General features: G+C 37.2%; 1 protein-coding gene and 1 pseudogene across 9 annotated transcripts in view; one reads left to right on the forward strand and one right to left on the reverse strand.

Moving 5' to 3' along the window:
• LOC131508320 (large ribosomal subunit protein eL36-like) overlaps nt 1-25,882 on the forward strand; it is a 48,660-nt pseudogene extending 22,778 nt beyond the window's left edge.
• BBS9 (Bardet-Biedl syndrome 9) overlaps nt 1-27,722 on the reverse strand; it is a 458,930-nt gene that overhangs the window by 169,128 nt on the left and 262,080 nt on the right. The gene's annotated exons all lie outside the window — the stretch shown is intronic.

Consider the following 27,722-nt stretch of genomic DNA (forward strand, 5'->3'; position numbering starts at 1 on the left):
AAACAAATGATGCAAACATTCCAGCAAAATGTTTGAAATGGAACAAAGCAAACCTGCGTAGACAGAAAGAGAGAAACTAACAGATTCAGAACATAATGATTATTGATAAATAAATAATAGCTCTGGTTAAATTTTTTAAAATCCCATGGCAAAATTACCCCTCTCCAAAAAAAAGTGGGCAAGACAACACAAAGCTAATAAAGAAAAAGACAACAACAAATAAAGGTGGTCTTTTCTTTAAAAGGGAGAAATACACTTTGTCAATGTATGTCAAAGTGTGCTTCCAGTGTTCTACAGAAAGTTAATAGATGCTACACACACACACACATGAAAGCATTCAATGTCTAAATTTGGGAAATTCTGGGCTCAACAAAGTGAACCAGTTATTTCTAATGTTTCTCCTCATCTTTAATCTGCTAGAGGTTATTGTTAATCTCCAAAGGACTCTTTATTTGACAGGAGGATCATTTCACACCTTTAAAAAATATTTTAAGAGCACCTGGGTGGTTCAGTAGGTTAAGCTTCTGACTTTTGATTCCAGCTCAGGACATGAACTCACAGTCATGAGATTGAGCCCTGCATCTACTTAAGATTCTCTCTCTCCCACTGCCCCTCCCCAACTTGCACATACATGCTCTCTTGCTCTCTCTCTCTCTTTTCTCTCTCTCAAAATAAAAAAAAAAGAAAAAGAAAAGAAAAAAATATTTTATGGGGTGCCTGAGTGTCTCAGTCGGTTGAGCATCTGACTCTTGATTTCAGCACAGGTAATGATTCCAGGGCAGTGAGACTGAGCCCTACAGTTGGGCTCCACACTTAGTGTGGAGCCTCCTTAAGATTCTCTCTCTCTTCCTCTGCCCCTCTCCCTCTCTTGTGCTCTCTCTCTCAAAAAAAAAAAAAATTAATTCATTAAAAAATAAATTTTCATTAAAAAAAAAATATTTTAAAAAATACTTCAGTATGGAAAAAATGCAAAAAACATATTTATAAAGCTAGCCTAACACTCATATCAAAAACCTAACAAGTTATTCTCAGTAGAGGATAATCAGTTGGAAACTACTAAAATTCCCTGGTAGAGGCTAATTAAACAACTATGTGTAAGCCACAACAAGAAAACTACCATAGTTATTTTTTTTTCTTATTCATTATTTTTTATTTTGAAAGAGAGAGAGAGAAAGAGAGAGAGAGAGAGAGTGTGTATGTGTGTGTGTGTGTGTGTGTGTGCTTGCATGCACGCCAAGTAGGCAGAGAGAGAGAGGGAGACACAGAATCCAAAGCAGGCTCCAGGCTCTGAGCTGTCAGCACAGAGCCCAATGCGGGGCTCAAATTCACGAACCATGAGATCATGACCTGAGCCAAAGTTGGACACTTAACCAATTGAGCCACCCAGGCATCCCATACCATAGTTATTATAGATCTGCATATTAAGTATTATTCTCTCTTTGTTTTAACTTCCTCAGAAAATGATGTCAAGGAAAGCAAAGTTTAAGTATTTTAGCCTTTGTCAGTTGACATTGGGAGGACAAAATAGGGTTGTAATTTTCCATCCTCAGATGGGTTTCATTTAGAGGAGAAATGTAGACCCTATAAAACCAAGTCAATCATGCTCCTCAGTTTGAGGGAGTGGAGGGAGAGAGAAGAAAGTAATTCTCTCATGATCTGCTTTAAAAATGTCATAAATACTCCCTCTGTTTTGGGCTGCACTAAATTCTGGAAACCCATAAAACACTGAGGTGTGAGAAAAGGATATGCAGTAATCCATTTTATCTATATTGGAACTGTCAATAAGGGTGGGTCTACCTTGGCAATAAAACACTTGTAAAAGCACAATATTTTAAACTATTGGAATTCAACATATTGACTCAATAAAAGATAACATCCCACGCTGTCAAAAATCAGCAGTGCAAACATGACTGCAATCTTTCCTGGTATTTACTTGTGTATTTTGTGTATGGTAGAATGACATCACACCCTGCTTTTCCAGGACAGTGTAGGCTTACACTTGCTATCCAGGTACAATTATTAACCTTGCCCCTATCTCCTCTCCAAAATGTCTAGTTTGGACTATAACTACATAGTCACCGTAAGCTCAAACCACATAGTACCATTATCGCCATAAAACTTCAAGTCTAGGTTGAGGGTTGAACTGATATTGAAGTCATACATATCTGCATCCATATCATAGCTCTGCCAACTATATGACCTAGGAGAGGTCCCTTCTTCTTTGGTCCTCCGTCTTCTCATGCATAAGATAGGATAATAATGATAACTATTTCAGGGTCACATGAGGACAAAATAAGAAAATATACTATGCTTGTCTTGGTAGCTGGTATAAATATAACATCTATAAACACTAACTATGAAAACTGTAACGACTGCCTCACAGAGCCACAACTGTTTTCACACATAAATTGAGTATAATACCAAAATCCTGAATGATGTGAAAGATTATATTAGAAAACCCATGTAATAAAAAGAAGAAGGAGGAGGAGGAGGAAAAGGTGGTGGTGGTGGTGGTGGAGGAGGAGGAGGAGGAGGAGGAGGAGGAGGAGGAGGAGGAGGAGGAGGAAAATAAGGAGGAAGAGACAGAAAAGGAGGAGAAGGAGGAAAAGAAGGAGGAGGAGGAGGAGGAGGAGGAGAGGAGGGAGGAGGAGGAGAAGAAGAAGACGACGACCCCCCATGTAATGTGCCAGGCAGAGTGTCAGATATACAAAAGGTGGTCAATAAATGTGTATTTCCTTCATTTCCCTAAATCTACAAGGGCTGCAGTACTAATTACCCACCAATACTTTGTGTTTCATTATATAAATACAAATTCTACACTTAGAAAAATAAAACACAGAAAAGAACAGTAGCAAGATATGTCTTGTAAATAAAAATTCAAAGGAACGCAACAGGAACTGAGTTTGCCTTAGTGGAGCAAAACTGCAAGGAGACTCAATATTCCAGAATGTTAAGAAGGTGTCTGCAAATTGGAGACATATGTTGTTGAACTTCTATTTCTTTAACATTCCTCATGGCCTTCCACTCCACCCCAACCCACCCCAGTCTACTCACCCAGAATTAGACCCATTTACCTCTAAGGACATATTTCAATATTTCCTAACTGTGCAGAACCATGAAAGGTCCAAGATTTTACTCTACTTGTGAACTAACAAGCTAATCTGCCATTATTTCATGGATTCTTGCAGAAGACTCAAGACTCCTAATCAAAGGCAAAGGATTGTATTACTTAAAGCAACAGCAATAGCCAGAGTGTCAGCATCCGTGCTACTTCCCCAAGCCCAAATCCCAAGAGTGATGCAGAAAAGGCCAAAGTGACATCTATACATACAGTGAGTTGGGTTACAGCAGAAGAACCCAGAGCTCAGGGAACCCGAACCTTTTATAATGGTAAGTACATGTGGAAGGAGTGGTTATCTTTATTATGCTGGACAATAAACAACCTATGCCTTGCTCTTAAGGGAGCTACTATCTCTGTCATCCAAGGTTATTCCTTGTAAAGATATCCTTAAAAAGATAGCTCAGAGCAAAAGCAGGCAGTACCTCTGATCACAAGACATGCAGAAACCTGAATCACCATGCAGAACTGTCTCCCCACACCAACCAGGCACACATGGAATGTGCCCCCGCCCCCATCCCAACACACAATGTTCTGTGCTTAGATAAATTAGGAACCTATTAAATACAGTGTAGTGTTGTTTTTTTTTTAAGTTTCCTTAAAGCAGAACTACTCAGAGCCTTACATGGCTTATCCTCAACAGGATACAGAATGCAGTGTTGGAAAACTCCTCTTTCACAAAACACCTATAAATACCTCCCGAAAGAATATTCCTTGGATCACAGTTTGGGAACTCTGGGGAGAGTTTATACCATGTGCCCAATATCATCATTCTCTCTTGTATAAGCTTAGCTAATATTTTCCCATTTATTTCCTAAAATTCCAAATCCACAGAGAAATGTTTACATAAAGAAATGCTTTTTAAAAGTATTAAATTATTGAAAGCAAAAAACTATAGAGTCCCTCTGTGCAAAAGAACCCTTAAAAATAATTGAGATACTATAAGTAAAGTACTTAGTACTAGCTGGCACATGGAAAGTGCTCAAAAAATAGCAGCAATTATACGTATTAGCCATTTTATCATGGTGCATTTACAGAACCCTCTTTGTTATAACACACTGAATTCCTATTATAAGTAAGCTGGTGTGGCTGTTGTAACATCGGGTCATGACTAGTGATTTTTCCTTCTCTAATTCTACTACCATACACTTTCCTACATGCAATGTTTCCATTCTCCTCATGCCAATATTTTATTCCACAAACTGAACCTTATAAGTCTCTAGGTTTATTTTAGTCTAACTTTGATAAATGTTACTCAAATCCAGTCCTCCTTTTTGTTTTCTTTTAATGTAAAAAATTAGATCCTCATTTGTTTAGAAGAACGAATTCAAAGTCTAAGTGTCTGTGCTTTCTTCGGTTTTTTTCTCTCTTAACAGGGCTGCCACTGAAAGGTCAAGCTGGACCTCATGAGCAAGTGGCAAAAGACATTGGCTTGGCTATCCGAAGCTCAGCACTAAAATAAAGTACAGTGAGCCCTGCCTGGCACTTCAAAGTGAAGGCTGTGTCGAGTTAGTGTGTGTAGGTCCCCAAAAAGATTTCTAATGCCCTTTTTCCGGCTCCCCTCATGATAGTACCTTTTTATTCTGAGCCTCTGGAGGAGGGGAGCCCTGGCAGACAAGCTGGCATCCATTTCTACGAGATACCCATCACCTGGCCAGACTGTCATTCAAAAGTGTGCCTGTTTGTATTATCACCATACTTCGAATTAATTAACGATAAACCACCGAATAAAGTAAGGTCTAGGATCTATAACCAGTATGTAAGTCCAGATGTGGGGGAGGGAGGGAGAACAACTCCAATTACACCAGAATGGTGAATAACAAAATGACCTGGAAATCAAAATAATCAAAATAATCAAAATAATCTGGTATTCTGTGTGTTTGCGGTATTAACAAAGCCTTAAATAAAGGCTTTTCCTCCTTATTGCCCAGTTTCATGTCTGTAAACTAGAATGCAATTTCCCCCTTTCTTTTATTTTTTAATTTTTTTAATATTTATTTTTGAGAGACAGAGAGACAGTGTGAGCAGGGGGAGGGGCAGAGAGAGAGGGAGACACGGAATCTGAAACAGGCCTCAGGCTCTGAGTTGTCAGCACACAGCCTGGACACGGGGCTCAAACTCAGGGACTGTGAGATCATGACCTGAGCCGAAGTAGAATGCTTCACTGGTTGAGCCACCCAGGCACCCCTCCCCCTTATTTCATAGTATAGAGGTGAGATTAATGAACATTTATAAAATATTAATTTTATATCAAATAAAGCATAAATGATATATTTTTGCAAACATGATGGTAAATATCCACTCGCACATGTTACTCTCAGAGTGATCAAATCTCGAAGTCAAGTTATAAAAAGCAACTTCCTTTACTCTGGCATTCAAAATCTTTCTCGAATAGTAGCTAAATGTAAATGAGAAATTAAGTTTCCATTTCCAAAATTAAAAAAAAAAAAAAATCTTAGACTTTATAGCAATCTGTGTGAAGAAGAAACTCCCAAATAAGAAATTTCATTAAAATGTGGTCTACATACTAAAATTTCTTACAAAATTGTATTAAAACCTCTGCTTAAAGGGGCGCCTGGGTGGCGCAGTCGGTTAAGCGTCCGACTTCAGCCAGGTCACGATCTCGCGGTCCATGAGTTCAAGCCCCGCGTCAGGCTCTGGGCTGATGGCTCGGAGCCTGGAGCCTGTTTCCGATTCTGTGTCTCCCTCTCTCTCTGCCCCTCCCCCGTTCATGCTCTGTCTCTCTCTGTCCCAAAAATAAATAAAAAACGTTGAAAAAAAAAATTTTTTTTAAAAAACAAAAAAAAAAAAAAACCTCTGCTTAAAACCTTATTATATGTATTAGAAGATATTTCTAGATACATGTTTCCGATATTTTAACTTTTTGAAAAGTTAGTTCTAAGAAACTCTCTTACTACTGTAGTTCTTACAAGTTACAGGGGAAAAAAAGTTGCCAGGCATTTTCCTGGACTTTGCAAAGAATCACCAAGGAACCTTTTAAAAACCATTCCTTCTGGCTCAAAATTCAGGGAATCTAGAGTGGCGAACTCAGAAATCTTATTTCGAAATGATCCCCTCTAGATTTAACACAAAGCAAATTTTAGAACTACTAAATAATTGACACATTTTGTTGTTTTACATTTTTTTAAGTTTATTTATTTGCTTTGAAAGAGAGAGAGAGAGAGAGAGAGAGAGAGAGAGAGAGAGCGAGCTGGGGAGGGGCAGAGACAGGGAGAGAGAGACAATCCCAAGCAGGCCCCATACTGCCAACGCAGAGCCCGATGCAGGGCTCAAACCCACGAGCCATGAGATCATGACCTGAGCTGAAATCCAGAGTCAGACACTTAACTAACTGAGCCACCCAGGTGCCCTAACACTGTATGTTTTAAGTAGCATCTAGCTGGCAGGAGAAAACTACATTTTGGAAAAGGGATGGTTCCCTTTTTTCTAACAACAGAGAGCAGTCCTCTCTCTATTCTTTTGAAATGATAAGCCAAGGAGTTTTCTTCTGTTCCTCTATATTATCACCCCTGTTCTTCACATAGAGAATCAAAAAGAATTATAAACTAAAAATAATACATATTCATGGTGTATGTGTGTGGTTTCCTAGATACCAGGTAATGAGGAAAACAAAAGTCATCATCAGGTAAAGTCAAGTCAGAGAAGGACTTGCTGGAGGCTGAAGCAAAAAATGCCACTTAGTATCTGAAAAGTCAAAGAATGAGCCTTTTAAGCCAAGTCAAGAAACTAATTCTAAGTTTTGTAAACTTATTGAATTTTCTTTTTATTTGCTTTAGTTCAAAAAAGAAATAAGTGGTCCTTTTAACTTTCTCACCAGAGAAAATACTATGCAGACATGTAATTTTAACCAAGTCATGGCTGCCCCCTGGTGGCTGCTTACCCCAATTACAAGATTTTTAAGGGAGCCTCAATTAGTCTTAAAAGAATACTTGTTTCAGCTTTTAAGTGAGAGCACAAACTAAAGTTGGGTGTTTTTTTTTTTTAAGTTTATTTGTTTATTTTGAGAGAGAGAGAGAGAGAAAAAGCACAAGTGGAGGAGGAACAGAAAGAGAAGGGGAGAGAGAGAATCTCAACAGGCTTCATGCTCAGCAAAGAGCCCAATGCAGGGAATGAACTCATGAACTGGGAGATCATTACCTGAGCCAAAATCAAGAGTTGGATGCTCAACCCCCCGAGCCACCAGGTGCCCCTAAGGTTGGTTTCTAAATGTCCTGATATACTCATTCTTTTAAAGTGACTATCCCTAGCCCTTTAATTTATTTTCCAGGGCATCTATAATTTTTGAAGTTTACCGATTTTGAACTCTGCTGCTAAAACAATCCAAGGTATTCCTATGCTTTGTTTGTTTTCTACGTTTGTATATTCTTGATACACCATATAAAAGACTCCCTTAATCTTAGCCCCTGCTAACTACAAGAAGCAGATATGCCAACCCATAAGCCCTGACTCTGAATACCTCCCATTCTGTGTTCCTACAGGCCCAGGGCTGGTCCACCACCACCCCACCCACCCCCCCACCCCCCCACCCCACCCCCACCAGTAGTAGAGGCAGATGTTCTCTATAATGCAGCCAGATTCACACTTATGCTTTTGCATCCAGTCTTATACCACAGCCAGGCCTGCTAAACCCTCTGGCCCTCAGTGGGTGGCTTCCAAAATCTCTCTGACCTGGCTATAGTTTCCTACTTTGCTGATCTCCCTGCCTCCTAAATCAACAAATTATGAGGATGTCAGGCACTCATTGTGACCACTGCCCTAGCCTGTTGAGGGAAGTAGCACTAACTTGTGATGGAGGGGTCCTTGACTGGGTCACCCTAACTTCTCTTCATACATTTATTAGTTACATTTTTTTAAACCTTGATCGCTCTTTCTCTGGTAATCAGCTCCTTTCTCTTTGCAGAAAGCCAAATACAATCTTTTATGCTTCTTGAAAAGCTATATTGTGAACATGAAGTATTCTTTCAAATTAGGAATTTAAACAGGATAGTCAAAAGTAATAAAATTTTGGTAGACAGAAAGCAAGAAAAGTCAGGCATCTATTTTACTACTTAACCAATACTTTAAAAATCACCAAATTTAAGGTATTATCACCATGTAATCACACTCTAGTAAAAAATATCACTCGCTCTAAAAATGGCCTGCAAGTTAGAATGAGAAGCTTCTTAAAGTAAATCACCAACAGAAAGAAAAATCAGCTAATCTGCAATAGTAAATATTTATTCTTTGTGGTACACATCAAATATACAGTGGTCTGCATCAGAATAATATTTATTCACAAAGTGAAATGAATCACTTACTTGTTACTATGAAACAGTATGCCACATTTCTTGAAAGGCAGAAACATACCACACAAATGTTATTGAAATTAGCAGCTAGAGTAACTGTATTTATTATAAGCTATAGCAGCTATAACTACATATGTTGACATGGAACATGTTAACGATTCATTTTGACAAGGAAAAAAGAACTTTCCAAATAGCATGTACCTTATGACCCTATTTTTAAATATTTCTATTCTTTATTTATATTTACACATAATACAATACATTCAAAATTTGGGGCACCTGGGTGGCTCAGTCAGTTAAGTGTCTGACTCTTGATCTCGGCACAGGTCATGATCTCATGGTTTGTGAGATCGAATCCTGCATCAGGCTCTGCGCTGACAGAGCAGAGCCTGCTTAGGATTCTTTCCTCTCTCTCTCTGCCCCTCCTCTACTCAGGCTTGCATGCTTGCTCTCTCCCTCTCTCTTTCAAAAAACAAGTAAATAAACATTTTTTAAAATACATTCAAAATCTGGAAGCATATATACTAAATTTAAAAAAGGATTTCTTCTTGGGTGGTAGAATTAGGATAATTTTTATTTTTATTTCCTTTTCTTTACTTACCTATATTTTCTAACGAAGAATTCTGATATGTACTATGTGTGGTTGTTTTAAAGCTATATTTTTTTAAAAAAAGAAAGTAAAATTATGCCACACTAACTTTAAGGTTATCCTCAGCCACCACTACGTCCTTTCTTCAAGATCAGTATTGCTGAGTAAATTAGGGAAAGTTTTTCTTTTTTCAGGACTACTCTTAGGATGGGGGAGCAAGGATCTCAACTGTTTGTTTTCATCATTTTTTGAGTCTGAAGTTCCTCTATGTCTCCACAGTCCAGACTGACTAAGGAAAGACAAGAGTATATTTTGCAATAACTGGCTTTTGCTGCACTCTGCTGGAACTTTCTCTGGTGTTCTGTACAAAATGATCAATAAAGAATGCTTAGGTGTTTGCTATATCTGGTTAAAATGTCCTCATGGAACTTTACACATTTCTATGGATAAATGAGAATGTTCATTATCTAATAAAAGGGATATAGTTCACAAACAACACACCAAGGATCATCATGCTCACATATCAATAAGTGGCTGTACATACAATAGCAATAGTTGATTATTTTTAAGAATATACCTTGCACCCTCTAAGAGGCAGATTTTTTTCTCAACTGTTCTAATAAACAAATTTAAAGATCTTCAATATTGTAAATTCCCTAGATGTACCTAACAGGACTCACATTCTGTGGAATCATTTGTTACATAAAATAAAACAAAACAAAACAAAACAAAACAGCTTGCCAAATTAGAGCAGTTTGCAGTTTGTGGGGAAATAGTCAAATAACTTACACCTGATTTGTCTACCTACCAATCCCTGTTTTCAGTCTTTTACTGCCTTCTCCAAAACACACCTGCATTCAACATTCAGCATGAAGCTCTTTCGGTGAAAAGTAAATCAATTTGTGTTGGCCTGAGATTCCACAAAACAGTGTCCAGAGAGGCCTCAGTAACACAGATGCAATGGAAAAGAACCATGGCAGGCTTGTTTCAACAATCTTCTGAGGGCAGTAAGGAAAAACTTTCACCTTAGCCCTGTCTTGGGAGTTGCAAACACAGATGTTGGCAAGAATCCCAGCATACACAAAATGCTTCTCAATTTTTACTAATACCTGCTAAAATTATGTTTTGGCCTCTTTGCCTGGAAAGAAAAGTCTGGGATGACCCGTCTTTTGACTTTATAATCTGCATAAATCTCTTGAAGAAGGTTCACAGGAAAAGTTTCCATGGAACATTTCTTTTGCGAAAAAAAAAAAGAAAAGAAAAAAAGCAACGACCTCCTCAACATCATCTCCCTCTCTACAGATTTCTCTGCTGCACTATCAAATGAGAGTAGGGAAATTCAGGAGTCCACAGGCCACAGAAAAAAAAGCGTGGACCAGCCTCAGAGTGGATCCCTGACCAAACCTTCCAATAGTATGGTTAAAAGCCGAATGCATTCTAGTGCCCCCAAGTGTTTGGTACTGGGCCAGCTGCAAACCTACACCTCAGGGCCAAAACAACCAATCTTGTTTGGCATAAATGACCTACTATAAGACAAGCCCGTGTTGTAGGAAAAAACATTGGCCTGGCAAAGCCCCATCAACTGACCACTTAGAAAGGCCAAACCTGAAACCAGCTCTCCAAACCCAGTATCTCATAAAATCACTCAATGTTCCTAAAACAGAAAATTATCCCCATTTTACAGAAGAAGAAACTGAGGCTCAGAGAGCTTCAATAATCTGCCTATGGTCACACAAGTGGTTAACAAAGAAGTCAGGGTTAAAACCCAGGTCTGTTTGACCCCAAAATCTCTTTCAAGTCCATCAAACTGTCTCAGAGGCCCCAGTTCTTATTCCATCTCAGATACTTTCTTTTGGACTTTTTTTTTTTTTAATTCTTTTGTAAAATGGGGTAACTGAACATAATTTCTAAAACTTTCTTAAACTCCAAAAATCCATTATTCTCAGGAACTATTCATATCTTTCTCTGCCCACCTCCCTAATTTTTTTTTTTTAGTTTTGGATGTGACATAAGGATGTAAATTCTCTAGGCTAAAAAAATCAAGGTAATCCTTAAAGTTTTCAGATGTCAGACATTCTCCACTGCTGAGTATAGCTTTCAATTGTCACTAATGTTCTCTCTACACCTGGTCATGTTTAGTGTTATGTGCTGGTTACGAAATAAAAAATAAGCCAAATAAGACACCAAGTACTACAAAAATATTTAGCATGGTCTCAAGAAATGTCAATCCCTGAAATTATTTATTCACAACTTTGCAAAAGCAACTACTCCGCCAAAATTATCTAATATATTTAGAATAAAATAATGAAGTTTTTGTCACACCACCATTAAGATCTAGTTTCACAGCATTTTATCACTGTATCCTAATTACTAAGCATATTTATATAAGGTGACAATGAACTTAATAGGAAATCTGTTACATTTAAAAAGCAAATATTTTATTATTTTAAATGGAAATAAGTTACCCAATCCCATCAATTGTTTGACCAATTGTTTGGCCTTAACAAAAGCATAGCTATCTCAAAAAGAAAGCAAGCAACACTTTTACAATCCATTTTCCTTAATAAAAGGTACATTTTATTTCATTATTGATGTACAATTTTAATTAGAATTCCAAGGCCACATTTTGCTTTTTAAATGACAGATATTTTCATTAACTAACAAAAAGTTAACCCATTACCACAATCCTCCTGAAATAATGTGTGTGATGAAGAATAATTAAGGTAGCAAGGGCAAAGGTTACTTAAGACTTTACTACGGTGTGAGCTTAAATTATAGGTTTTAAACAAGATGTAAGGACCAATGCGCATGAAAAAAAAGTGCAATTTTAATGGAATGCAGAACAAATTAACTTTTTAACATTTAATAATACCCAATTGCATAATGGGATTTTGCTAAGTGCTACAGGGAGCAGAAAATAAAAGTAACACTGCAAGGTATGCTTGTTAACTACTTCAAGCTAAAGGCATTATTGGCCTACTAACTGCTGTAGTAAATGGACACATTGTGACATGAAAGACTGCATTCTGCCATCTGATTGGCATGTTTTGTTTGTTGTTTCTTTTTCAAGGAGAAGAAAAGATCAAAAAGCTTTCAGGAATTTTGTTAGCTTGTTCCCAGAATTTCTCAATACTTCCCTATGCTGGGAAAAGCTTCTCCTGCAGGGTTACCTTCTCCCCTATTAAGTCAACCAGAAAGGTGGCTACAAGATCCTCTTAAACTCAGCTCTCTCCACAGCGTCAAAGCCACCACAGCATTCCCGTCCTGGACCTAGGGAGTCCGCAATTCAATCTGTGCCTATTGCCTGTAAAGCAATAACTACAGGGCATGGGGCCAGCCTTTGTTTTCATCCAATTAATTGAGCGAAATGGTTTCAACTGTGGAAAGGTCCCCATGACCTAGCTCCAAAGCTTGACAAAAGAGGAATGGATGGAGTACGTGCCCAAGCTTCAGAACTGCATTGCAATAAGTCACTGTGCCACACTGGCCACACTGTCTCTCAAGGGAGAGGGTCAGTGACATGGTCAGTTCTTATTCATTATAATCAGGAGTGAAAATATATCCATCATCCTTCTGCTGACTACATTTGTAATCAAAAACTTGCTTAAGCACCAGAGGAACCAATGCCATGTAACTTTCAAGAGCACTAAGAGCTAATCTTAAGTTTCCTTCAAAGATGTCAGGGACCATATTCATTTATTCACTCTATAAACTTTGAGTTACCTACCTTAGGCCAGGCGTTATGCTTTACAGAGTAAACACGATAGATAGGTTCCTGTCTTCACAGGACCTAAAACCTAGTAGTTGCATATGCCAGAGATAGTCTCAACCAACTTGAGCTTCACTGTTGGTAAAGAGGAAAGTGCCCAAACTCGAGCAGTGAACACAGGTCAGAAGAAACACTATTTCCATCTAACTTCATTATAGGCTCTCTCTTCTGGGCTTTAATTCTTTGGTGAAGTGCCTAAAGATTTTGGCTAGATGAAAGACTGGCCATTAGAAAGACAAAATACTAAGACTTTTTCCTAAAGGTTGACAGTGAAAACCCACTCTAATTAGCCAGAAAATCTCCTTTCTTTTTTTTTTTAATTTTTTTTAACATTTATTTATTTTTGAGAGACAGAGAGAGACAAAGCATGAACGAGGGAGGGGTAAAGAGGGGAGACACAGAATCTGAAGGAGGCTCCAGGCTCTAGCTGTCAGCACAGAGCCTGATGAGGGGCTCGAACCCACAAGCTATGAGATCATGACCTGAGCTGAAGTTGGACACTCAACCGACTGAGCCACCCAGGGGCCCAAAAATCTCCTTTCTTGTAGTCAGCCATATAATAAAACATTCTTAATTCCCATCCCCTTGACTGACCCTGTTAAACAGTTATGGAAACATTTGCCTTAGAGCCTGAATAAGAGCCTGAACCTCAGAATCCTTATCCAGTTAGCATTTTAGGCAGCAGCCACCAATTGTTCAGAATTGGCATAAGAGATAAAAATTATTTGCTAGTGCAAATGAAAGTGTTGCTATACCCAATTGAGACAGTTGAACTAAATGACTAAGGCCAGTTGCAATGTTATGAATACTGGAATATAAAATTCTAAAAATGGGAAGTATCCAACTTAAATTAATTATAATATGCCAAAAGTATGTTTATTAGTAGAGTATTTAAACCCAAAGAAAGAATTTTCCCAATGAGACAATACTATAAATTGTGTTAATGTCACAAAACAGTCCTCAAAAGACTCTTACGTCTTACAGCCCATTATGTGCCAGAATGGAACTGAACCAGTACATTTGAAATGATAAACTACAAGAAAATAAGAGACTTACAGGGGGTTAGCATACTACTCACAGGAAAAGTTTAAGACAGTGTTGCGGACTAGACCCAAGATCTAACAACTACTTAAACTGCTGTGTCTACTGAAGCTGTTAGGGTGCATATTTTATCTCCCACATCGACTAGAAACCACTTGAGGAGAGTAACCATTGCTAACACATTTTGTACCCATCCCTAAGTCCCCCACCTACTGTCCCTGATAAATATTAAGCAAGTATAAATAAATGACAGAATTTCCTAGCAGGAAACCTAGGAGCATCAGGGAAGCAAACGCCTCTCCTCTTTTCTATACACATAAAAGAAAAAAGGAACAATGGGGCTTCAGCATCATTTTTTTTGCTCACTAAAAGGAGCCATTTGGCTACCTTTTCCTCTGCCTCCATGTGATTTGGAATGGCCATTTGTACCTGCCTGCTGCTTATAAGCTATGGATTTGGAATAACATTGCAAAGTCCACTAGACTGTAAACTCCATAGTAAGGGGGGCCATGACTGTCTTGTGAACTGCTAAAGACTTGATAACTACCTCAGTGACGTGGCACATAGCAGGTAGTCAAATAATATTTGTTGAATGAATAAATGACTATAGTGTTCAGGCAACAGTTTTTAGCAAGCCCCTGGAATTGTTACTATATGGTGTTTTGAACTCTAAAATGTATATAACTTCTCAGCCTCTCATTTATTCTTCTAATTTTTATAAATGTGGGTAAAATAACAATTTCTATTTCCTTTTAACTTTATAAACATGAAGAAAAAAAAGAAAGCAGCAGAAATGTGATGAAAAGTAACCGACCTATGGGCTTAGTGTCAGGACACAATGCCAGAGAGGGAGGCTACCAGGCAAAAGGCAAGGACTCCCATTGAGAGGTCAGCCAGATAGACACCAAGGAGGAAACGCAGGCCCAGTGTGGCTAGGACTTCCTTTCAAGAGGAACCAAAGTCAAGTGTTTAAATGTAAAATCTCTTAGTTTTTAATTTTGGCAATAAACATTTTAATAAAAAATAGCCATGGCTACTGCCTAATCAAGAAGATGAAAATGATTTATTCCTTTGCTGTAACTAAAGGCAAAAGAGAAAAAATGGAAGAGAACACTCCACTTCCCTGTGAGTATTTAAGCAAAACTACAAAGGGTCTCAAAGAACACTTCTAGGTTGGAAAAACTATAATAACTGGGGCAACAGTTTTCAAACTTTTAAAGAACTGAAATCCTAAGTGAAGCCCAATTCCTACCAAAAGTAAACTGAGGTACTCCAGCGGACCTTCCACCCTTTATCTGATGGCCCAAGGAACTCCACTGAAGCCCTGGGGTTCCACTGAAGCCATTCTGGAAAACCAATGGCTGTGATAGTGGGCTTCTAAGAATGAGAGGAAAAGAGACAAAGTCTAAGGCAAATCTATGAAGCAGATGGACTTAAAAGTCACAATCTGGGGTCGCCTGGGTGGCTCAGTCAGTTAAGCATCTGACTTCAGCTCAGGTCATGATCTCGCAGTCTGTGAGTTCGAGCCCCGCATCGGGCTCTGGGCTGATGGCTCAGAGCCTGGAGCCTGCTTCCGATTCTGTGTCTCCCTCTCTCTCTGCCCCTCCCCCATTCATGCTCTTTCTCTCTCTGTCTCAAAAATAAATAAACATTAAAAAATTTTTTTTTAATTTAAAAAATTTAAAAAATAAAAAAAAATAAAAGTCACAATCTGAAGTAAAAATAAGGTTTTTTTTAAATGTTCCATTATAAAGTGCTGTAGTTAAGAGCCAAAGGGAAGAAGAAATCTAGCAAGCCGAGAACCGCAGTTTTCCCCATATTCCTTTAAGTTCAGAAATCATGTATAAAAGAAGATGCCACAACAAAGCCCAGAAACAAACTATACAAAATCACTAAGGGGGTGCCTGAGTGGCTCAGTCAGTTAATGATTTCAGCTCAGATCATGATCTCGCGGTTCATGGGTTCAAGCCCCATGTTGGGCTCCATGCTAATAGCATATGGCCTGCTTGGGATTCTCTCTCTTCCTCTCTCTCTCTCTCTCTCTCACATATATAAGCATGGGCTCTCTCTCAAATCAATAAAACTTTAAAAAATAAATAAAAAATAATAAAATACATAAAATAACTGAGAAACTGGGAATTTGAATGGGGGTCTTGTGCTTTAATCACCACATCCAACATTAGACACAAAAGAAGAATTAGTTCATCCAAAATGTTGACAAAGATTAGGACCAAGGCCTAACCACACTACAGACTCACACCAAAATATATATAGGACACTATTTTTATCTATAAAACTGGAAAACAGTTTTTGTTTTTTTAATGACAATTCCCAGTGTCCATGGACTTCCTCATGTGCTGCTTGGGAGATAGTAAACAGATACAACCTTCCTGAGGGGAAGCATGTCTTAGAAGTCTTTACAAATACATATGGACCTTGGCCCAGCAATTCCATATGTGGAAATCTATGCTGAGGAAATGGTCATGGATGGACCAATTTTTACCTCCAAATATATTTACTGCAGCATTATTTGTAGAAATAAGATCTTCAAAGCAACCAAATTATCTAACACTAAAAAGTATGTTAAACTGATTATGACATAGCCATTCTGTAACATTAAATAAGATGTTATAATGATATTTATAATAACATGAAAAGTATTCCTAAAATGAAATGAAGAGGAAAAAAAAAAAAACTACAGGTGCATCTTTTATATAATGATATCAATTTTTAAAATAATGCATGTATACCCACAGAAAAAGAGAAAGAAGAATGAATGTTCACAAGGAATTATGGGTGTTTTTCATTTTAATTTTTGTGTTTTGCATTTGCTTGAATTTTGCAAATTTTCCACCATGATAGTAAATTATTTAATGCAATTCTTACCTTTTTTTCTTTTTTTTTTAATTTTTTTTTTTAACGTTTATTTATTTTTGAGACAGAGACAGAGCATGAACAGGGGAGGGTCAGAGAGAGGGAGACACAGAATCTGAAACAGGCTCCAGGCTCTGAGCTGTCAGCACAGAACCTGACGCGGGGCTCAAACTCACGGACCACGAGATCATGACCTGAGCCGAAGTCGGCCGCTTAACCGACTGAGCCACCCAGGCGCCCCATTACCTTTTTTTTCTAAAGGTACATAAAATGAAATTATTTACGATTGTTTTAAAACAGACTTTCGCAAAAATTTTCTTTATGTGTATAATTTAAATTCACTTCACTATATAATCCAATTAAAAGCCAGTCTTTGCTTACCCCTTTTCAGTCATTTTCTCCTTTCTCTCTTTTGTCTTTCCTAGCAAATGGAGAGATTTGTAAGCCTGAAGCAGTCAGAAAAATTCCTACTAATTGATCTAAGTCCCAAAATGAGGTAAGATTGCAGGGGTACTCACGTGCTGCCTCCTTCTCAGTCCACTCGGAGAAGCTGGGTTTTGTTGGGTTTGGTTTTTAATTCGCTGTAAGCAAGAGGCCAATGGCCAGCCCCTGTCTTTAGGGATTCATGACAGTATTCCATATTTGTTTTCATATGCAATTCTTTGCTCTCTCTAATTGGACTGGGAGGTCTTCTAAGACAGGACTATGTAGACACATTCTTTTGCAGATCCTCTGTAAAGTGCCCTGCAAACAGTGATCCTGACATACTTACTAGGGAAGATATTGTCAAGGAAAAATTAAAGAAGCACCTTTGTACATTCTATGCTGCTGGTGGCACTATTCATTCACAAAATTAGCAATTTGTGGTTTGGTCATTTAGATTAAAGCCTTAAAAATGTTCCTATTCCTGGCTCAGTCACTTAAGTGTCTGACTAATTTCTGGCTCAGGTAATGATTTCATGGTCCTGAGATCAAGCCTCAAGTCCGGCTCCATGCTGACAGTGCAGAGCCTTCTTGGGATTCTCTCTTCATCTCTCTCTGTTCCTCCACCCTGCATGTATAGGCATACACACACTCTCTCTTTCTCTCTCTCAAAATAAATAAGTAAACTTAAAAAAAAAAGTTCCTATTATTTGAGCTGGTAATTACTATTATGGAAGTCTCTCTTAAGAAAAAAATTTTTAGGGGCGCCTGGGTGGCTCAGTCGGTTAAGCGTCCGACTTCGGCTCAGGTCATGATCTCGCGGTCTGTGGGTTCGAGCCCCGCGTCAGGCTCTGTGCTGACAGCTCAGAGCCTGGAGCCTGTTTCAGATTCTGTGTCTCCCTCTTCCTCTGACCCTCCCCTGTTCATGCTCTCTCTCTCTCTCTGTCTCAAAAATAAATAAATGTTAAAAAAAATTTTTTTAATAAATAAATATATTAAAAAAAAGAAAAAAATTTTAATTTAGGGAGAAAAAAGTTCAAAACGAAAAATTAAACTCAACCTAAGTCTTAACAAGGGAAATGATTAACTCAGTCATCATTCATGGTCCCAGCGGACTCTCCATCTTGCCAAAGCTGAAATTTATAATGGCTGAGAGTAGAAGTGACCCTGTAAGTTTTCTCAGGCACCAAGAGTTGTAGGGATGAACACCTGAATCTCCATGCATTTACTAGAGACATATTGTATCTGGACGTGTACTTGAATGGAGGCTAAAGGAACTGTCATTTAGCTCATAACCTAGTGTTGACTATGAGGATTCCAGAAGAACTAATTAAAAGTAAAAAATAAATGAGCTTTTTCTAGATATTAGGTATCCAATTACTTCCTAATACCCCCTATTAAACTATGTCAAACACTATAGTCATCAGCTGTCAAAACTTTATGGCAAATAATTTTTATTTTAAGAATAAGAGCCAAAATTGAGAATGCTATCAAACTAGAAATGAAAATTTGAAAAGATGAAGTACTTCATCGGAACCAATGATTTAGGTTCATGAAAAACACTTTTAAAAAAGAACTGTAAACCAAACTAGAATATAAAAAATAATTTACCTCAAATGATATACACCATAAACCTTTCAAACACTTGTAACTTAACACCAGAAATGATGATACAGCCCATTTTTGTTCCAAGATGATAATTGCTTTTTAAGTACAAAGAGATCATAAAAATTCCACAGTGACAAAACAGAGTCCTGAAACAACTCAATAGTTAAAACACAATCATAGCAAAGGAGGATTAGGAGCATTGCCCACAGTACCTGCAATGACCACTCAACTCCAGGAGGGAATGATAAACACAGGTCTAAATAGACAAGTTGTAAAGTGTGTATCTCATTAGCAAAATAATATCCTGTTCCCAGAGAAAGTTTTTGCCAGAGACATAATGCATGCTTCAGAAGCTCCCAGAAGAAATGCCAGCTAACCCTGGGGCAGGACCCTCGAGTTCAAGAAATAATATATTGAGCACCTACTATGCACCACACCAGGCTCTGTGCTAGGCAATGGGGCACAAGTGAACAACATTAGGTCTGGTAGTTACTTTTATCCTGGAAACAGACTAAAAAACAGATGGAAAATCCACTTCAACTGACATGTATAGCACTTATCTGCTAAGTAAGTTTGAGGTCCTGGAAGACAAATGAAGCATGGCTATAAATTTTTTCTAACAAGATGGGTCCTAGTACAAAAATTCATTAAAATAATCTATTGTTGAATTATTATAGCTCTTATTCATTATTCTTCATATCAATTAAAGTGATTTTCAATGATAATACATTTTAATTAAAAATTATATACCTCATACATATTATATATATAATATACATTGTATATCTGCCCATATTTCACTTAAGCACTTTGTATCTTTTCAAATATTCATCATCCTCAATGCAAAGACTAGACTAAAAGATAGTATCTATCTTGATAATTATCATTGCTATAAAAGAGTCATGTTCCTTGAGGTTATCAGCCATTATCATAAACATCTTTACATACATCTTCCAATCACAAAGAAACCCATACATACTAGTTGCTCAATAAAAATTTTATAGAGTAACCTCCTAAATTGAATCTTTTAATTCCTGAATTTCAATGATCAAATATCCTATTCTATCTGAAGTTTTTTAACTATTTTCAAATATTCTGACACACCACATTAAACACTTGTAGTCTGAATAACACTTTCAAGACTTAAGAATCACCACAAAATACATTTCCTAGGCTGAATCTAATGCAGTTATATTAAGCACACATATAAGTTTATATGAAAAGTAATAAGCAAGATACCATTTTGTGTTGTTTCCTGAAATCTGATCAAAATCTGAGTTTAAATTTAAATGTATAGGAAAAAAGAATATAATGGACTATTTCAAGAATACCGTTTTGCAAAGTTGTAAAACTGATTCCATACAATTTAAGATTTCATCTGTTGTTAGCGAACCTAACAAGGTTTGTGGACAAGCAACAGTGTTGAAACCTTGTCAAGAAATATTTTAAATATTAAAAAACTATGTCAACCCTTGTTCTGTTCATGACCAAGCTTGATACAATCAAGAAAAATTAGTTTCGGATGTGGGATACTTCAGGGATTTGAAGTAGTTTGCTAAATAGGAAGCTAAATCCAATTACTTTTCTGAAGATTTGGCATCTTCAACCGAAAACCAATATTCCAATTAACATTAGACAAATATCCAAGCTTATCCACATGTTCCAGGCATACTTTCTGGCTAACAAGTAGGTTCCATTTCTGTATTTAATTATTCCCTTATGTATACATAGGGCCTGCATTATACCAGAGGTATATATGGCAAAAAAAAATTTTTTTAATTCTTCTGTGGTTCACTTCCACATGTGCACAACCCAAATTTAACCTCCTATATAATTTTATCTTCTTTTCTAAATTAAAAATGTGCCAACACAAGTCTTCTTTTAAATATGTGATGTTTTGAACTACCTAAATGGTATAAATGTCAAAGGCACTCTCTATATGCCTTCACTCTACTCAAAAAGTACAAATAAAAACAGCTTCATCATCAAATATTGCCTTTAGCTTGCCTGAAGCTTAAAAGCAATTCGGATATTCTGAGCCAGATTATTTATGTACCCGGCTCTCTTATTTCAAAGGAAATTTCCAAAATAATAGTGGCTTGAAGGAGAAAAGATTCAATTCATTGTCAATCAGTAGGAATTATTCATAAATGGAAGAAGAAATTCTCAAGAGTGGGCAACTTGGTTAGTATAGAATATATACATGTGGCTCTAGGTTGTTATAACTTATTTCATCCCATGTCAACTAAATCAAGTATCAAATTTTATATTAATGCTATGTTATTAAACACAGCATAAAATTTTTTCTGACTAGAATTTTAGAGCAAGCGATATTTATTTATTCAGAACCAGCAAAAAATGTCATTATGATAGTAGCGAAGTATCACTGAAATTGCTTTCAGTTTATTTTCTGTGTGAAAACTTTGCAACAAGCTAAAAGAATGTGTGTATGTATACAGATGTGTGTGAAAGTGTGTACATTCAGTAAAATGTTAGCTATCTAGATCTCAATTCTCTAGTAATGTCATCCATCGAAAACAATAATAAGAATTATGGAGGGAGGGGGCACCTGGCTGGCTCAGTCAGTACAGCGTGTGACTCGATCTCAACGTTGTAAGTTTGAGACTCATGTTGGGTGTAGAGATAACTTAAAACAAATAAAATATTTTTTAAAAAAGTATGAGGGGATAGTAGACAGAGTAAGAGAAAAATATGCCTGACCTCCCAAAATAGAGTCCATGTCTAAAAGCCCATGTCCTACAACAAATTCACATAAAGCACTAACAAGAAGTTTAGGCCTCTGCTTAGCACTCACTTTTATTAATATATATACCAAAAAAACTTTGGTAACCTGTTTGCTAAACCTCTAGAACCAGCAAATTAGGAATGAGTGTAGATATTACAAATCAGGAAAAGAAAAAAACAGAAAATAGCATCCCAAAATCAAACAGAAAGAAAGAAGTCAGATTATATGTATTTTTTAAGATAGACAAAAGAATTTAAATTTTTTTTTAATGTTCATTCATTTTTGAGAGACAGAGTGTGAGCAGAGGAGGGGCGGAAAGAGGGAGACACAGAAACCAGAATCTGAAGCAGGCTCCAGGCTATGAGCTGTCAGCACAGAGCCCAATGTGGGGCTCGAACTCACAAGCCGTGTGATCATGACCTGAGCTGAAGTTGGACGCCCAACCAACTGAGCCACCCAGGTGCCCCAACAAAAGAATTTTAAATAGTATTTTGTCTACACCATTCACTGGAGGGATGAGCAATACTTAATGGGCTTTAAATGTTGGAAGACCACCAGGCTCAGTCCTCAGACCTGTTTTCTACTCTATCCTCAAGGCTTCCCAAACAATGACTCATGACCCATCAGTGGTATGTGCAATCAATTAAATGAGTTATGAGCATTTTTTATATGATGAGATGGGATAATCTAGTTGAAATATATACTAATTGATTATGAGAATAGGTAGAGACTATCTTGGTTAATTTTTATCACCTCTCCCCTCACAATGTCTAACATAGGACTTTAAACATGAGTAAACACTAACATGTCCCATAAGGGAACATATGAATCATATGGAAATCATCTGGACAGAGCATGTGAAGAGAGAAGAGCAGCAGGTCAGATGGCACATCAACATTTAAAGGTAGGAAAAGGAAGGGTAGCCAATGAAGAGGGCAAAGAAGAAAGAGTTATATGAATGGCTATACATTTAAGGCAGCCAGGAATGTTTTCAAAAAAGTAAGATTGGACAACAAAGCTAAACATGGTAGAAAGACCATGTAATATTATAACCAAAAAAAATATTTAACAAATCAGCAGGTCAGAGGTGACAGTAGTAGAGGCAAAAACCACATTAAAAGTAGATGGATAATTAAAGACAAAGAATTGGAAAGACATCCCATGTTCATGGATTAGAAGGCTTAATATTGTTAAAATGTCCATACTACCCAAAGTAATCTACAGAGTCAATGTATTCCCTATCGTAATATTGACCTTGGCAATGATTTCCTGGATATAACACCAATAGCATAGATAACAAAAGCAAAAATAGACAAGTGGGACTACATCAAATGAAAAAGCTTCTTCACAGCAAAGGAAATAATCAACAGAGTGAAAAGGCAACCTACGGAATGGAAGGGGAAAAAAAAAAAATATATATATATATATATATAATATATAATTATATTATATATATATATATAAGCAAGGGGTTAATATCCAAAATATATAAGGAACTCCTAAAATCTGATAATAATACCTATTAGGAGTGCCATTACCAAAACAGAAAGGGCGCAGGTATCTCTTTGAAATCATGGTTTAAATTATTTTGGATACTTAAAAGTAGGACCAAAAGGTATAGAGAAATCTAAACACTTGTACACTTTGGTCAGATGTAAATGGTACAGTCATTATGGAAAACAGCATTGAAGTTCCTCAAAAGATTTAAAATAAAACTACAATATGATCCAGTAATCCTACTTTTAAGTACCCAAAAGAATTTAAATCATGATTTCAAAGAGATACCTGCATTCCTATATTCATTGCAGCATTATTCACAATAGCCAAGATGTGGAAATAATCTAAATGTCTGTGAACAGAAGAATGGATAAAAAAAATGTGGTATATGTATATACAATGTAGTGTTATTCAGCCATGAAAAAAGAAGGAAATTCTGCCATTTGCAACAACATGGATGAACTTTGAGGAAATTATGCTAAGTGAAGTAAGTTAATCACAGAAGGACAAGTACTACATGATTCCACTTATATGAGATATCTAAAGTAATCAAACTCATAGAAGCAGAAAGTAGAATGGTGGTTGCCAAGGGTAGAAGCAGGATAGGGTAGAATGGGAAGGTCCTGTGCAGTGTGTCAAGAGTTTCAGTCATGCAAAATGAAAAAAATTCTATAGATATGCCATATAACAAGGTGCATACTGTCAACAAAACTAAACTGTATGCTTAAAAATTTGTTAGTAGAGTTATTACATGGGTTTTTCAACAAAATTAAAAAAAGTAGACAGATAAATAAAGTGGAAGATGAGAGAATAGAGAAAATAAAAAGTAGACAGGTTCTGATGAGACAAGTGTGCAAAGGGAGAAAAGAAAAAATGGGTTACATCTAGAAGAGAAACACAAAGAAAAGTTGCAGGAAGCAGGTCTGTATCAGGATAAACTTCAGCATGTTTATAGGCTATAGGAAAGGAACGGAGAGAGGGAGAGATCAAACATGTAACTCCAGGATAAATGACAAATAAGTTATTTTTCCAGAACCTAGTGGAAGTTCAAAAGGATCAAGTGAAGGACCAATCTCAAAGAAGATGAAGGAACCCTCATACACTGCTGATGGGAATATAAAATGATACAACACTGAGGAAAAAGTATGTCATAAGAAGTTAAGCATAAATTTACCATATGACCCTGCAGTTCTACTCCCAGTAAGCTACCAAGAGAAAATAAAACATATGTCCGCATAAAGATGTGCAATAAATGTTCATAGCGGCATTATTCATTTATTGGTCAAAACTGAAAACAATCCACATATCTACTAACTGATAAAAACAAATGTGGTGTATCCACACAATGAAATATTATTCAGCAATAAAAAGGAACAAACTCCTGACATGTTCTACAACATGGATGAACCTCAACAGTATTTAATGTTAGGTAAAAGAACTCAGATCCAAAAGACTACTTATTGTATGATTCTAATTATATTAAATATCCAGAAAAGGCCAATGTAAAAAGACAAAAATTAGATTAGTAGTTTCTTGGTGTTAGGGGTAGATGAGGGGATTAAGTGTAAGTGGGAACAGGGGAGCTTTGGGGGATAATGGCCATGTTCTAAAACTAGACTGGAGCAATGTTTGCCCAACTCTATAAACACATTAAAATTCATCATATGGTACATTTCCAATGGGTGAATTCTGCAGTATGCAAATTATACACCAATAAAGTGTTGTGTTTTTGTTAAGAAAATAGGTTAACTTGACTGGCATGAATATTTTTCAGAAGTGGAAGTTAAGATTAGAAGGACCTGGTTTCAACTCTTCAGAGATCTTTGAATGCCAGAGTGAGAAGTCTCAACCAGATAGACAAAGGAGATACTCTGAAGGTCTCAGAATGGGATAGGACAAAAACAAAATAAAAAATACAGATAATTACATTTGGAAGATTCATTTTATGTAATGTGTCAGATAAGAAGTTGATACATTAGATCATAAAGAACAGGACCTATAGCTTTCTTGAGTCCATGGCCTCACTAGCAAGAGCTGATTCTCTTACATACCTTTACCTTGAATCACAAAGGTGGGATAAAAGACAGAGGGAGATGGCCCATGAAAAGTTATCACTTTCATGGGAAAAAAAACATCTCTAAGAATGGCCTCTGAGGCCATCATTCTAACTGGGGAATCAACTGACCAAGCATATTAAGTGCTGGATAGAAGCCAGTAATACATAGGGGCAGAAGGAGGCAGAGAATCAGTATTTGGATGGGAGGGGTGGTTGGATTTCCCTGAATCTAATATCTTGCTATAAGAGATTTAGATATCATATAAAAGGAAACTTAAAAATAATAATAATATAGGGTGGTCCATCAGGGAAAATAGTGAAGATAAATATCTGCTGATTTTACTGTACAACATTCTACTAATGATTCCCAGGTACAGTGACAATATATTTGAATCCATTTAAAGTCTAATGTTCCTTCTGCCAAGGAAGCCACAGAGGAGCAGCAGCCATTGCTCTGTGCTACCCTAACACCATGGGCCTCAAAAAGGGCCACAAGGTGACCAAGAACAAGAACAAGAACAAGCTGAGGCACAGCCACCACCATGGGCACCTCACCAAGCACATCAAGTACATGCAGGACATGATCAGAGAGGTGTGCAGCTTCGCCCCATAGGACTTAGTGTCCGAGCCACAGAGCTGCTCAAGGTCTCTAAGGTCAAGCTCACCCTCAAGTTCCTCAAGAAAAGGGCAGGGACACACAACAGTACCCAGAGGAAGGGAGAGGAGCTGAGCAACATCCTGGCAGCCATGAAAAAAGCAGCAGCCAAGAAGAACTGAACCCCTCCCCTCTGTATTTAAAGGCCTTTTTGGAACTTGAAAACATAAAGTCCAATGTTGAAAATTCATTTCTTTAAATTAAATCACTTTTGGGGCGCCTGGGTGGCGCAGTCGGTTAAGCGTCCGACTTCAGCCAGGTCACGATCTCGCGGTCTGTGAGTTCGAGCCCCGCGTCAGGCTCTGGGCTGATGGCTCGGAGCCTGGAGCCTGTTTCCGATTCTGTGTCTCCCTCTCTCTCTGCCCCTCCCCCGTTCATGCTCTGTCTCTCTCTGTCCCAAAAATAAATAAAAAATGTTGAAAAAAAAAATTAAAAAAATAAATAAATAAATAAAAAATAAATCACTTTTACCTAATACTGCCTTGTTCCTGAATATACAGTTAAGTCTCACAAAAGTATCTTTTTAGGGGCGCCTGGATGGCACAGTCGGTTAAGCCTCTGATTCGATCTGGGCTCAGGTCATGATCTCAAGGTTCATGAGTCCAAGCCCCACATCGGGCTCTGCGCTGATGGTGCATAGCCTGCTTGGGATTCTGTCTCTCCTTCCTTCTCTCTGCCCCTCCCACTCTTGTTCCCTCTCTCTTTCTCTCTCTCTCTCTCAAAATAAGTAAATAAACTTAAAAAAAATTTAAATATCTTTTTAAATATATATCACCTCAATTTATCTTTGGTTACTTTTGGTACTTTCAAACAACCCTGAGGGCACTATTAGCCTTCTGTATATTAATATACAGGGAAAGACATATCAGTACTGATATAACTACTTAACTGTTCATAGATAATCCTATAAAGACCATATATCTTTTCCTTTTGTTAAGTAATAAAAAATAATCTCTCTGGCTTTTTTTCCTTTACTGAAAAAAAGAGAGAAAGTGGGGGAAGAGAAGGAAAGTAAAGAGGAGGGATGTGAGGATGATGATTATTGTTAATTCACAATTCAAACCATTCAGAACTCCATTTACAGAAAACTAATACAAAAGGAATAATTGTGCTAGATGGGATGCAACAGGAAGATAGATAACATAAATGAAAGAAAACTCATAAAATTACAGATAATTAGAGGCCAGTTATATATTCCTCTCTCATCACTGACACAAAAAGATAAGATTTCATTTCCTTGTAGTGGGTTCATTAATAGTTTTATTGTAATATTAGAAATATCTTGTTTCTGAGTGTATCTCAAAGGACTAATTTTTTTTTAAGATCAAACAACAAACAGAAATTTTAGCAAAAGTACCCCTGATTACTGTTGGTTCAGACTATTATATATCAGGTGATCAAATTTCTGAATCTGAAAAATTTGCCAAAATAAAATATTAATATTGAATTTGCAGTCTAAGTAGGTATTCAAACTAACACTAGCAAGCAGAAAGCGCAAATGCTGATTAAAGAACACGCAGATAAAGAAGTATGCACTCGGTTTATAAAAAACACATATCCCCCAGGGAAGTAAAGCATACCAGATGGATATTAAAAGTAGAATGTTTTCATATACTAATAGGTCTGTTTTCCCCTTGATTTATGTACAACCCCCATTAATGTCAATTGGTGTTACATACGTAAATCCAGGGAAGCATAAATCCAATGTCATAATACTACTGTGCACCTATATATCTTGTTTGAAAACTAATTCAGTTTCAAAAAGTTGTGTTACTTAGATCACTATCATTAGCGTCCACCAAACAAATGCTGACTGGCCAAAACACACCCTAGGCTGGCACTAAACGACTGTGAAGGCCCATTTGTTTCCAAAATTCTGAACTGATGCCCTAACCATTATGCAAATACAATAAATATTTATTAAAAATTTTACTAGAAGATAAGCACCATGCTGGATGCTGCTCAGACAGGTTCTCAGGGATCGAAAGATGAAAGGGGAGGAGCCAAGTGGCTGGCCCCAAATCAAAGAACCAGAAAGAG

This window comes from Neofelis nebulosa, chromosome 4 (genome assembly GCF_028018385.1).
Source record: "Neofelis nebulosa isolate mNeoNeb1 chromosome 4, mNeoNeb1.pri, whole genome shotgun sequence".
NCBI classification, from domain to species: Eukaryota; Metazoa; Chordata; class Mammalia; order Carnivora; family Felidae; genus Neofelis; species Neofelis nebulosa.